Below are 13,835 nucleotides of genomic sequence, written 5' to 3' on the forward strand. Positions count from 1 at the left end.
TTTAGCTCCTATTTTATGCATAGGCTATTTGAAAATAGCCGATCTACAAGCTCACAACGCGTCGCGAGCTTGTAGATCTGCTGTTTTCAAATATTTTTGTACTTTTACTAGTCTTTTTTTTTTATTCTGGACTTTTACTTGAAACAGAGTATTTCTATATCGCAGTATTGGTACTTTTACGTAAGTAAAACATTTGAGTACTTTTCCCACCACACAGGACATCGATATATATGAGGCCATTCCGCGTGGCTCGCACCCGAGAGACAAAAGCGGAATGGAGGGCATGGGGGGAGGGGACAGGGGGGGGACAGGGGAGACAATCAGAGCTGTTGTCATAACCCCTCTTGCCCCCCCTCCCCCCTCCTGTGCTATTAATCTGATATGGGGGGGCCAGTCCCCCGCAGTGGACACTATCAGCTGAAGTACTTTATTTGTGGATGTGGGCGGCGTTTCTTTTCCTGGGCTTCCTTTATTCATGTAGTAATCACTTCAACCCCCGCTCTCTCGCTTTCTCTCTCTCTCTCTCTCTTCCAGCATTCCCTCTCTCGTCATCCCCTCCTCCTTCCGCGCTTCGCCACCGCCACCGCCAACGCCAACCCCAACCCCCAACCCCCACATGCTGTCTCACTGTATCCAATGCATGCTGTTTCCACTGGGCATTATGTCTGTATGTGTTGTCCTGTTTATTGTGTATAGAGCATCGCAGTTCCCGCCCACTTCCTGGTGCCGGAAGGAAAAACTCAATGCATTTTTCCCATTGACATTTCCAAAAATATTTATATCAATTAATTTAAGCCTAGAATCAAGCCATCCAGGGTCCTGGTGAATCATGACCATAAAACGTTTTTTTCTGTGACTTTTTTTTATTTTATATTTAATTATATGATATACTATATTTAATAAATACCCTTTGTTTTGCCGTTTAAAAAATAAATAAATCACAGAATCAAACGTTTTATGGTCATGATTCACCAGGACCCTGGATGGCTTGATTCTAGGCTTAAATTAATTGATATAAATATTTTTGGAAATGTCAATGGGAAAAATGCATTGAGTATTTTGCAGTGGAACCCGGAAGGGGCGGGAACTGCGATGCTCTATAGGCTCTATGCACGGCAGCCATATTGGAAAGAAATTGGGCCGCTTCCATACTTCCTTCAAAGGTGTTACCAATGATACTAATGAAGGCTCTTGTTCCATTCTGGTCAAACAGAGTCAGGGTGCTGATGTTGTGCATGTTGGCTCACTGGAAACACTGCTACACCAGTGGGTCTCAAAGTGTGGTCCAGGGACCCTCATGGTTCCTTGTGGGGGTCCCAAATGGCCCTTTACGGGTGTGTAACTCTGAGAGTGTACAAATGGAACCAAATGGACCCGTAAGGGTCCATCCATTTGTACACTCTCAGAGTTATGGGGGTCCACTGTGCTACACTAAATGGAACAGAGCCTTAATTAGTATCATTGGTAAAACATGTGAAGGAAGTAAGGAAGAGGGCCGATTTCTTTCCAATATAGCTGCTCTGCATAGAGCCTATCGTTTTGCTCTTGTATATTTTAGTATTCATTTTGTTACTGAGTGTACTGCACTTTGGTTCAACAGTTGTTTTAAATGTGCTCTACACATAAAGTGGATTGGATTTCAAACGTTTTCTTGTCAAGGAAATGTTATTTGGCCACAGAACCCCATATGAAAAGATCGTGTGCCAGGGAAATTATTCCAGATTTCCGAGAAAATATAGCCGATCAACAAGCTCTCAATGTATTGCACTGCGACCCACTGTGAGCTTGTAGATCGGGCCAAAAAAAATTAAAGTATAGGCTTAAAGTGGTTACATTTATTTTGACGCTTTAACGGGGACCCCTTGACAGTTCCTCGAGGACCCCTGAGGGTTCCACCGGACCCCAATTTTTGAGAACCAGCGCAATGCATTACAGAATTACACTGTGTCCTCTTTCAGTGGTCAGTGGTGGAAAAAGTACTCAAATGTTTTACTTAAGTAAAAGTATCAATACTGCAATGTAGAAGTACTCTGTTACAAGTAAATGTCCGGAATAAAACATTTACTTGAGTAAAAGTACAAAAGTAATAAGTATTGGCATGAAAATATACTTAAAGTACCAAAAGTAAAAGTACTAAAATGTTTGAAAATAGCAGATCTACAAGCTCACAACGCGTTGCAATGCGACACGTGAGCTTGTAGATCGGCTATTTTCAAATAGCCTATGTATAAAATAGGGCTAAAGTGGTTAATGTACGTTTCATAATATCATAATTTATATCTTAAAAGTAACTAAAGTTTTCAAATAATTGTAGTGGAGTAGAAGTAAAAGTACAGAAAATGGGAAATACTCCAATAAAGCAAAAAATCCTCAAAAGTGTACTTTAAGTACAGTACTTGAGTAAATGTACTTAGTTACTTTACACCTCTGCTTTCTGTGTGTGTTTTTCCTGACACTGGCTTTTTATTCCGAGGTGTTTTGGGGACCGGGTGAAGCAGCAGGACAACCCGTTCCCCCCCGACGGTTCATTTGTAATTTCATGGCGGCGGCAGGAAAAAAAATGCCACCTAAGCGCCCATCCAGTGATTAAGGCCATATTGACAGCTGAATTAATTCCTGATTGGTTGGCACAGGAGCGGCCCAGTTCACCCCGCCTCTCCAGACGGAAAGTAATTCCACCTAAAGATTTTTCTGTCCTTTATTTCCGCGACCCATTCTCCTCCCTCACCAAAGAATCCTTTCTTCTTCTTGCTTTCTTTCTCTCTTTTTTTGGGGGGCGGTGGGGTGTGTGTGTGTGTGTGTGTAGGGGGGGGGGGGGGGGGGGGGTTCTGGGGGACACTGGCGTCTAAGTGAGCAGAAGTTCAGGCTGGGGGCGACAGGACGTTGAATCAATATCACGATTATTTCAAACTGTTGCCTCGATTACTATTAATGAACAATTATACATATTACAAAAGTGAAAATAACAGATCTACAAGCTCACAACATGTTGCGATGCAACACATGAGCTTGTAGATTGGCTATTTTTTTATATTTTTTTTACACACACACACACACACACACACACACACACAGTGGTGTAAAGTAACTGAGTACATTTACTCAAGTACTGTACTTAAGTAATATTTTTACTAGGTACTTTTACTTTACTTAAGTATTTCCAATTTTCAATACTTTTACTTCTACTCCGCTACATCTCGGCAAATATTGTACTTTTACTCCACTAGAATTATTTGAAAACTTTTACTTAGCAGATATTATATTATAAAACATACATTAACAACATCGGCTATTTCTACAAGCTCACAACGTGTTGAGCCTGTAGATCGGCTATTTTCAAACATTTTACTAGCCTACTTTAACTTTTGGTACTTATATTTTGATGCCAATACTTTTGTACTTTTACTCGAGTAACATTTTTAGGATAGGCCTTTTACTTGTAACATATATATCCTGCTTCTTGCTTATTCGATTAACCTCCACGAGCCAGCTTACGTCTGTTATTGGCTCTGGCCCTACCAGAAGGGCACTGAAGGTTGAGTCCCATACTTCCACATTTTGCCTCACAGAGATACAGAGGCAGTGTATTTAATCACATTTCACGGCCCCAGTCAGCTTGAACCGCCGTTGTCGTCGCCCGCCCCGGCCACAGACACTGTTAACACCTTGTCATTCACACGATACGCTGAATGCCACTGCGGGGACACAGATAGACGTCGTCCGCGCTCCACGCGGGGAGACAGAAAATGATGACATCCCCACCGGTCCACAAGGTAATGATAACATTGGGAATGCAGGGGCAGAGCAAGAGGGCCGCGTGGATAGAAAGCTGTCAGAGAGGGACTGCCAGCTGCCATCAGTCAAAAGCCACCGAGAGATGGAGAAATGCCAGGGTTGTCTTAATGCCACCGCATGCCACTCTCTACCTGACAGCTTCCACAGCGCTGCGGCTGAGGGCTAATAGTCAAGAGGGGAAGAGATAATAATGTTTTGGAGTTTTTTGGAGCTCCGTGTCTATGACAGTGGTTCTCAACCTGGGGGTCGGGGGTCCCCACATGCTTTTGGGAGGGTCCCCAGATGACAGTAAAGTGACAATAAAATGTTTAATACAAAAAAGAAATGAATTAAATTAAATGAAAAAAGGCCATTACTGCATAAAAAGTAATCAACAAACTATAGGCCTATTATAAAAACTGGTCAAACATTGGCCAAATTGTCAAATAATATAAGAAAGAGGCAAACAAATTGAAAATAGCTGATCTAGAAGCTCACAACGCCTCACGTTGCGAGGCGTTGTGAGCTTGTAGATCTGCTATTTTCACAATGTTTATCTGTGGAACCGAGTCAAACAAAATTGAATGCCTCAACAACTTCTACAATTCCAAGTGCTTGTCAGGGTGGGGGGTCCCCAGTTCAAATATGATTCATTTGGGGGGGTCGCGGCCTGAGAAGGTTGAGAACCGCTGGTCTATGAGAGTGTCGAGGTAGCAGTAGTAGCCTCAGATTTTGGGTAAAAGTAGCAACATCACAGTATACAAATATTAAATGTATTCAAAATGTTATTAAATTACAAAAGTATGGTTATCATTTTCTATAATGCTATTCTTGAATAACCAAAGTATAAAATAGGGCTTAAGTGTATGTTTTGCAATGATCAAAATCAAGTAACTAGAAACTATAAAGGCAAGCTGTCAAATAATTGTAGCAGAGTAAAAAGACAAAAAGTACAATGCTTACATGTGAGATGTAGTGGTGTAGAAGTATAAAGCATCAAAAATGGAAATACTCAAGTAAAGTAAAACTACAGTAGCCTACCTAAAAATGTTGCCTACGTACAATACTATAGTAAATGTAGGCCCATTTAGTTACTTTCCACCCCTGTTGTAAACTGCATCTCCTGAGGAAACAGGGGTGAGTGGGGACGTGTACAGTCGAGAAAACCACATCCATCCGCCATGAAACGTAGAACCAGTGTTGTGTCAAAATGCAGCATAGTCAAATGCACCATGTGTGTAGAAGATGTGTAGATGTGCGTTTGTGTGTAGGACAAGACTAGATAAACAGGGCTTTTTGTACGATGGAGTTACAGGCAGACAGGAATAATAATACAAGAATGTGTTCGTTTTAGGACGCCAATTTTGTGAATGCTTATTTATTTACGACTCATAAAAAAAAGTCATTGTAACTGACTTACTGTAACCCTAAAGCCAAAAAAAAAAGATCTACAGGCTTGTAGATCTGTTATTTTTGGTGCATGACACTAGCGCGCAACTAAGTCTAAATCAGGCAAAATTCCAACCCCAAACCTAACCCTCTAAATGTCTAATCCTACCTTTAATCCTAACCTGAATCTTTTCCAGATTGTAAGCCTATAGCTAAAGAAAAATCTATTTTCCTTTCCCCCCCAAACACACACACACACACACACACGCACGCACGCACAGGGCACGCTGAGGTTGCTATCTGTTATGAAACAGCTTGACATTCCCAGTTTGCGGGCTGTCATTGTCCGTTTAGCTGCTTCCCTATTACCGGGCTGCCGGAGAGAGTACATGATGTGTCCTTTACTGTTGTGGTGGTGGAGTCAATGAACCCGTGCTCACACAGTCTGACAGAGGCACGGAGAATATTATATTGGCCAGTATTAGTCAAACAGGCCCTTAACCACAGCATCCATATCGTTGTTGCCGGGCCGAAACCTCTCATCTCCATATTCTTACTTTTTGTGTTTATATTCGTAAATTAACGCCCTACTTTATCATACTACAGCCTCACACACAAATATCTAAAGTAGCAGATCCATAAAGCTCGAAATGTTTTGCTAGTTTTGAATTTCAATCATGAAAAGTAACAGTTTTGGACATTTCCACCCGATAGAGACGATATATACAGGGGGGGAACATTAGCCAAAAACAGCCGATCTACAAGCTAAGAACGTGTCCCAATGCAATGTGTTCTGAGCTTGTAGATTGGCTATTTTTTGGCAAAGACACAGAAAAAGCTGTCCAAGTAAAGAGCCAACTCAGCCACGGACAAATGCATATCATTTTGGGGGTCCCAGAATGATACGTTTTTGGCCTCTGACACCCATCAAAATATTTTGTTCCAGGGACCCCCCAGAAGCAAAGAATTGAGTTAAAGCACTCTGGACCGCCCTATCAGCTAGTGTATATCTGCTATTTTTTTAATAGCCAAAGTTTAACATAATGGAATGGGTTAAAAATCTACAAATTTCCCGCATCTCTGCACGTAGACTATAGGTGTGTATAACTGCTCCTAAACCATCTTTTTCTGAGGCAGAATAGACCACGTGTTCACGAGGGCTTTTTATTTCCCAAGAGAGAACAACATGAAAAACTGTGAATGAAATGACATAAAACAAATAATATTTTAACCACAAAGAATTACAAAAATCATTAATTAGCTGTCATCTTTTTAAATGTCCATGAATTGACCACATTATCAATGAAAATGTCCATTTTCAAGTTACATAATCACACACAACACAAACAACAACAACTACAATGAAGATAACTTGTACAGACAAACAAATAAACAGGTGACATACCGTGTGCGCCTTCTGCCCAGAATATTTCTTTTTTTAATCTGTATTTATCTTATTTTATATTTTGTAGACACTTCTTGACAAAAAGAGCTCCTTTCACCTCTCAAATGTTTGTTCTGCCCTACCCAAACCCAACAGGTGTACTCAATGCTACTGTGATTAGTGTCACATCTGCCCCTTCCACATACCACATAATGCACTGAACAGTAGAAGGCACTATTACACAACAACAACAATACAGTATGTTACCCAAAATAAAAACATTCAAAATTTTCTGAAAAATTATAAAAAAACAAAATACCACAAAATTCAACCCAACTCTGGGACAGCTACAGTGTGTGTGTGTGTGTGTGTGTGTGTGTGTACGTCTGTCGTTTGCGTGTCTTGAGAACCTCTCGACCTTTGTATTTGGTGTTGCTCTGACTGTAGTTTGCAGAATGGCTGCCTAACGTTACCCCTCTCAGTGAATAATGAGTGTACTTGGTAGGTGCAATGAGGCTCGTCCGCCGGATGAGTGCTTCTCCAGAAGCGGCGGGCCCGCTCCGAGGCGTCACGCGGGTACGGGCCTGCACTCCGTTTTACAAAGTACTCAATGAGCAATGTTACATGAAGTTAGTTCAGTCTTTCACTGTCTTTGTGGAGGGACTTCATTATTTCTGGCCTAGCCTGCAGCGTTGGTTCTCAAAGTGGGGTCCGGGGACCCCCAGGGGTCCTTGGGGGGGATACTAGGGGGTCCCCAGCTAAATGTGTTAATATGGCATCATTTTAACCACTTTAACCATATTTTATACTTCAATAATTCAAAAATAGCAGATGTATATGTATATACACCGAGTGCTGCACTATATATGAGCTTGTAGATCTGCCATTTTTCAAAAAATCCCTGGCACAAAATATCTTTGAGATGGGGGGTCCGCAGCCAAATACATATGATATGATATGAACAGGATACTGCATGTAAAGACATTTGTTTGCGATGCGATCGAGGATTCCCACATTTATGATGAATTGGATACACAGGACCACAATGGAAACAAGCCCTCAGTGCTTTTTGTGTGTTATCCTTTTAGCATTATTGTACTGTACCTCTGTACCTTTTGCAAACTGTTAATAAAGTATTCAATCAATCAATTGATTTAATATTTCCAGGAGGACCTTACATCAAGAGACCTCGTGGACACAAAAACAAACAAAGTAAAACTGCTGCGATATGGCCTATAAATTGACCTTGCTATACGCTCCCTCCCACATTTGTTATGCAATTTAACGTCGTAGCTCAACACTTCAGACTGCTTTTGCATGGGTGAGCTTTGCATCAATTTGCGTCTAAATGCGAAAAGTACCACGTAGGCAGGGCGACCAAGTCATAGAGTCCCAATGTCCCTCAGAGTATGTCCTGCGTAAACCTCCACTTTCTCTGTGCTTGTCTGTGTTTTATCTCTGTGTTTTCAGGCATTTTCTGACAAAACCAGCTAACTCCATTGGATCCTCAAACTTTCTGCTAAACCAGCTAACTCCACCCAAAGGGGGTGGAGTTAGCTTGTTTGGCTGACTCCAGGCTCCGCCCCCTTTTGACCTCCAACCTCATTGTGAGCTTGGAGGTCCATTCAGCTGTTCTTATCAATGATGAACAAAACCTCCTAACTCCACTTTTGTTTTGTTTTTGTCATTTCCTGAAAAATGTAAATTTTGGAGTTAGCTGGTTTATGCCCGACAGCAGAGATATCATTTTGACGGTCCCAAAATTATGTTTTTGGCCGCCGACCCCCATCAAAATATTTTTGTTCCAGGGACCCCCCAGAAGCAAAGATTTGAGTTAGAAATGTAGTTTAAAAAAATTGCTAAACATAACACAAAAAACTGCCTCCATCGCTTCCTCCGTGCTTGTCTGTGTTTTATCTCTGTGTTTTCAGGTTGAGGTGCATCCTCTCTAGAGTACATCTGAGTCAAAGTCCATCGCACACAGTCTACAGCAGAGCCATGAATTCTGATAGCGTGGTGCGCTACTAGAGCCCTGTCAACTCAGACAGATTGGGTAAGCATATCACAGCCACCCTATAAGCCAGCATTCATATCAAAGAGCAAGATGTATACTTTACCCTCTTCCGAGGCTAGAGAGATCTAACATCACCAGCCAAACAGATGGTGAACATGACACCGCTTTAAGTCTTTTTAGGCTGCTGATCCGAATAATGCAAAGATGCCTGCATAGACTATTTATATATCTTCTCTGTCGGGTTGCCTTTCAGGATTCAAATAAAAAAAATAGCAAAAGCAGCAGATCCACAAGCTCAAAACATGTTTCGAGTCAATCGTCAAATCAAACGTTTTATGGTCATGAATCACCTAATCTCTCAAGAACAGATTATTTGCTGCGCTTGAATCTGTCGGGAGCCGTGTTGAGAACCCATGCACATGGCTACAAGTGGGCATGGCTACAAGTGGGCATGCCTTCAGATCAGGAAGCAGGCTGCGCTTTACCCAATCAAATGTGGGCGGGATTTACATGTGTGCGGCTCGCTTCCCACTGGAAACAAACCGAAACTCATTTAACAATAGCGTCCTCGGAGCCGACAAAACCACAGAAAGTTAGTAACATTTTAACTTGCTCTTTCATCATAGAAACAAGTGGGCTTATAACCAAAACGATCCATGTTCTTTGGGAGAAATGGTGTTAGTGTTCCGTGGAGAAATATTGTTAGTGGGAATGCAAACATAGGCGCACCACCGGAAGTGGAGGGCTGACCAAAACCCTGGTTTCCTGTGAGCAATGGTCCTCCGTACAGCTCCGCCCAGAGTCAAATGCAAAGGTGAAAAACAGCAGAGGGCGCTGTTTGTCCTTTTTATTTGACGATGGGTTCCCAGATTGTGAATCACCAGGATCGTGGATGGCTTAATTCTAGGCTTAAAAATAATTGATATAAATATTTTTTGGAAATCTCTATGGGGTCTGGAACGATGGAACCAGAAAATGGCCGCCACTGCTATGCCCTATAGAGTCTAAGTATATACAGAGACGTGGTTGCCCAACTCTGTCCCAAGAACTGTAAAAGACACCGGGAAAAAAATGCCAAGAATGTAATTAACTAAACTGAGTTAATTAAGTGAAACAGTGTGAATCACTGGTCTGTATTTTGACATGGCCCACTGGAGTACAGTCATAAAAAAAGGTTGTTAATTCTTAGCGGTGTGGAAGAAGGGACGATCACAGAAGCTGTAAGTACTGACAAATGTGACACAATACCACTGCGCAAAAAACAAGGTTTCCGGCTATGAAAACAGATGAAAATTAGATGTAAATTCAGTGAAAATTCCTGTATTTACATGAGCTAAACCACTCGGAAAACTCAAAGTTTTCTGAGTCAGTAAAGACTGGTATCGTACCAAATTAAGTATGCGTGACCCCCTGCTGGGGCTGCTGACAGAAAATCACACCTTCAGCCCTAACCTGGATTTCCACAATTTGGGAGGGGGGAGATCTCCCCCCTCCTCCCTATCTAGAGTAATGCTACTGAGCATGTGCAATAAGCCACCTATGATTGGCTGTGACCTATACTAGGTGGGCAATCATCCCTCCCTTATTTTGGGGGTCACATTGTGAGGGGGGGGGGGGGGATGGGGGCTCACAAGGTGACCCCCCTCCTAGGGATCTAGGGGGGTGGTGCCCCCCCCTTATTTTATTTATATATATATATATAAATAAAATATTTTTTTTTTTTAAAAAATTTATTTAGTTATATATACACACACACACACACACACACACACACACACACACACACACACACACACACATGATTCTGAAAACAAATAGGCAACAATCTCAGTCAGGTAAATTGTGTTTATTGATAAATAAAAAAACAGTATACAGTATACTTTGGCTATTCAAAAATAGCAGATCTACAAGCTCATAGTGTGGTACTGAGTGCAGCGCTGTGAGAATGCCCGACTTGCGGTTGGAGTTAGTACAGAGGCCTTGATAGGGTACAACCAAAAAGGTGTATTTATTTTGATTGTTCACCGACAATACAAACAATACATGAACACAGGAAGCTCGCCACACAGGTGACATGGTGGTGTCCAGCTCTCATCCTACCACCCTCTGCCCTTCTAACTTGGTCCAGCCCAATTACTCTGGCCACAGGCACAACTTACAGGGACATGTTAAGCTTTCAATAATGGTGAGCGGGGGAACCAGGCAAACTGCCCACTCATCTGTCCTGCTGACATCCAGTAGGCCTATGTGCAATTTGCTCAGATGTGCTCACCCATTGTTCAATGTCATAATTGTGTGGCGATAAAAGCAGCCTGAGCTCTGTGGAGTGGTGGCTCCCCACCCTGGTCTCCTCAGCTCCTTCTCGACACTGCTCTCGACACACGGACTCTCTCCCCATGTGCTGGTCTTTGGCTGCCCGACGAGAGGATTCTTTCTCCATGGGCTACTCTCTGGCTGCCCATGTCTGGAGTGGACCACAGACCTCCACATCTCGGCACGCTCCTCCAGCCTTCCCTCTGGCTTCGCTGCTGCCATGGCCCCTGGTCAGCTGATGAGCCCACTCTGTCCTCTGGCACCTCCGGCTTGTCTCCCTCCTCTGAACTTCTTAGCATGGCCTTTCACCACCTCCGGCTTGTCTCCCTCCTCTGAACTTCTTAGCATGGCCTTTCACCATCAGTCTCCAGACATGCAGTCCTGGTGGTCATCAACTGTAAAACATAGAATAGCAATTAAATTATGTATTAAATTACCATTATTACAGGAACACAGAATGTAAAACAAAAAACATCTTACAAACAGTTCCATATAACTTACCCTCAATCTTCTCTGTCGGCTCTTCATTGAGGCATTCATCTTTTTCTTCTGGTCATTATTCTCTGGCTGGTCCAGGCGATGGCTTCTTTTCAGAGACTCAAGTGAGTCCTGCAAGCAGCTAAAATACAAGGAAAATACAATTAGGATCTATTTAGTTGTTTATCTACACAAACAACACAATTCCACATCTACACTGCTCTAAAAGAGAACTTACATGTGACTGCAATTTTAACTGGCCCCTGTAAAAGTCTACGCTGGTGGAAGATGTACTTATATATTTTACTTAAGTAAAAGTAGCATATATTTTCTTACCCGTTATAACGACACGGTCTACGTCAGGGAAAGCAATGCCGACCTGATCCAACATGGGTCATCGCTGCAAGATTATGTGGAGAATTGATACTGAAAATAGAAAAGCAGCATGTTAGTTGATTCCAGAGCAAACACACTGCCACCAGTTGCAGAGTGCAGACTGCAGCCACCCCCATTTGGAACTCACACCTCCACCCCCGTCCTGTTCAAAGCCTATATCAAACCCCACCTTCCCCCTCCCCCTAATTCAAATCTCCCTTAGTCTTAGCTTAATGTTTTCTTTTTAGCCTTTTTAAGAATTTCTCTCCTGATAAAGTTGTTTGTTTTGTTTTGTTTTGTTGTAAAGCGACTTTGGGTACTAAGAAAAGCGCTATATAAATGTTATGCATTGTTATTATTTAGCTGGGGTAAATTACACAGTGATACAAACAAACAATTCATTACCTTTCTTGTGAATCAAGTCTCAGGGCATTGTTTTCAGAGTTGTGTAAACGGCTCACAGTCTCCTGCAAACAGAATGATTCACAAAGTTAGTTGGGACTATAAAAGCATAAAGGCCTTCTCTCCTTGGGTGGACACACACAGCATGCATGAATCAGTGGAATTCTCAGTCCTTAGTTCTGAAGTAGCCTAAAAACTAAGTAAAACCCAAAGGAAATGTATGTATTAACTCAAAGATAACAAAGGGGAAACTGTAAACTTAATACATGTAACAGAGGATTTTTTCTTTCAAAAAACAAATAATCTGACAACTCTGCAGACATGTAATTGATAAATGCAAATTCAGTTAGTTTGCAAAAACAAACAAATTTCACAATTACGACATAAAGTGTTCCAGGTTTCCTGCTACAGTAATCCATGGCATATAATATTATGCTCTTGTGATACTAGTGCAATACAATATAATGTATCCTACTAACAATTTATAAATACGTCATGTAGGCTTGAAGCTTACCTTAATTCAAGTATGTTGAGTCAGTCAGCTAGTCAAGTCAACTGATTTTCATCTGGCTGCAGTGGATGGCAGTTAAGATTTCAAAAATGTGATAACCTGATTGGCCAAACTGAGAAGGAAAGTCATTGGTTGTGAATGGCTGTGCTGTAGAGAGACACTGCAGCATTCACATGATAATTAGCAACTTTGGTCAAAGCTGTCTGGAATGGGAAATGTTGTTATACTTTATAACATCTCAGAGGCAACTATTGCACTTTTTACTACAATGTAATTAATTAAAAACTTTAGTTAAGATACTTAGATTTAGATTAAGAGTATACATAAAAAAACATAGATTAACAAATTAAGCCCTACATTATACAAAGCATTGCAATGTGATTTTTTTCAAAAGACCATAGTTAAGATTTAGACGAGTTAAATTACTTTTTAGATTTAGATTATTTAAAAAACATAGATTAACAAAGATATTGAAAAAAAAATATATTGTTTTGTTCCATTTTTGCAACGTAAACCTGCCAAACCTGTGTTTTATTGCTGATTAAGCTCATTTGGGGAGAGAGAGAGAGAGAGAGACTCTTTATATGGCAACATTCCAACAGCAATACACATCTTCATGTTCATTAAAGACAAAACTAAGTGAACCCAAAAAAAAGAGGACCCAGCACAGCGAAGGAACCCAAAGTCAACACTCTGCACCAATTTTTTAAACCTGAAAATCTCTTGCTTGATAAAACACCCTCTTCCTGTTAACCTGTCCTCATCACCCCTCATCCCGACATCTACATTACTATTGTATTCTTGGGAACAGATATGGGAAATGTTCTTATTCACTTAGATTATACAAAAAAAAAGATTAACAAATTAAGCCCTTAACAAAAATATTGAAAATTATATTTTAGTTTTGTTCCATTTTTGCTTTGGCAATGGGGAGAGGGAGAGGGAGAGGGAGAGAGAGACCCCCTCTTTAAACAAAGAGTGAATTTGGATGTCAAAGGAAATGGCCAGTCTCCTGCTGGGTCTTTGTCTGGCAGAGGAACGGTAAATCACTGATTTCCAAATGTATATAGACAAATTTCACAGTAAACATTTTCAACTGTAAATTTCCAATGACATACAAAAACACCAGCAAACTGCGGGTTTACTGAGCAACTGCAATTGCCCGAATTTGCCCATTAATGCCTCTTTTCATGCAG

The 13,835-nt window shown here is 41.3% G+C and overlaps 1 long non-coding RNA gene across 1 annotated transcript; it reads right to left on the minus strand.

Moving 5' to 3' along the window:
* Positions 1–11,296: 11,296 nt before the first annotated feature.
* On the minus strand, positions 11,297–12,195 carry LOC308075233. The gene is made up of 3 exons (XR_013932178.1): positions 12,132–12,195; positions 11,688–11,777; positions 11,297–11,493 (listed from the first exon to the last, which is right to left on the minus strand). It is a non-coding gene; the product is annotated as an uncharacterized lncRNA (long non-coding RNA).
* Between the last annotated feature and the right edge of the window lie 1,640 nt (positions 12,196–13,835).

Source organism: Gymnoscopelus braueri (assembly GCF_963280865.1).
Source record: "Gymnoscopelus braueri genome assembly, chromosome: 19".
NCBI lineage: Eukaryota > Metazoa > Chordata > Actinopteri > Myctophiformes > Myctophidae > Gymnoscopelus > Gymnoscopelus braueri.